Source organism: Bison bison, unplaced genomic scaffold (genome assembly GCF_000754665.1).
Source record: "Bison bison bison isolate TAMUID 2011002044 unplaced genomic scaffold, Bison_UMD1.0 scf7180017864371, whole genome shotgun sequence".
NCBI lineage: Eukaryota > Metazoa > Chordata > Mammalia > Artiodactyla > Bovidae > Bison > Bison bison.
The window spans coordinates 1,450,094-1,450,329 of record NW_011494943.1 but is presented as its reverse complement, the minus strand read 5'-3'; positions in this window follow the sequence as shown (position 1 = coordinate 1,450,329).

Genomic DNA, 236 nt, shown 5'->3' with positions numbered 1-236 from the left:
CAAATCCACCTCTCCCACTAATCGAAGTGTCAGAAAAGCGGGCTGGGGGTGGGTGGGGGTGTCAGCGAGAGGGACAAAGGCCACAAGGAGATTTTGGGGGTAACGTGCTCCCTGACTTGACTGTGGGTGTAGTTTCCTGGGTGGATACATACACTGAAGCCCATCAGGTTGCTCACTTTAAATTCCTGCACTAATGTATGTCAGTTCTCACTCAGTAAGGCTGCTGGAAAAGAGTC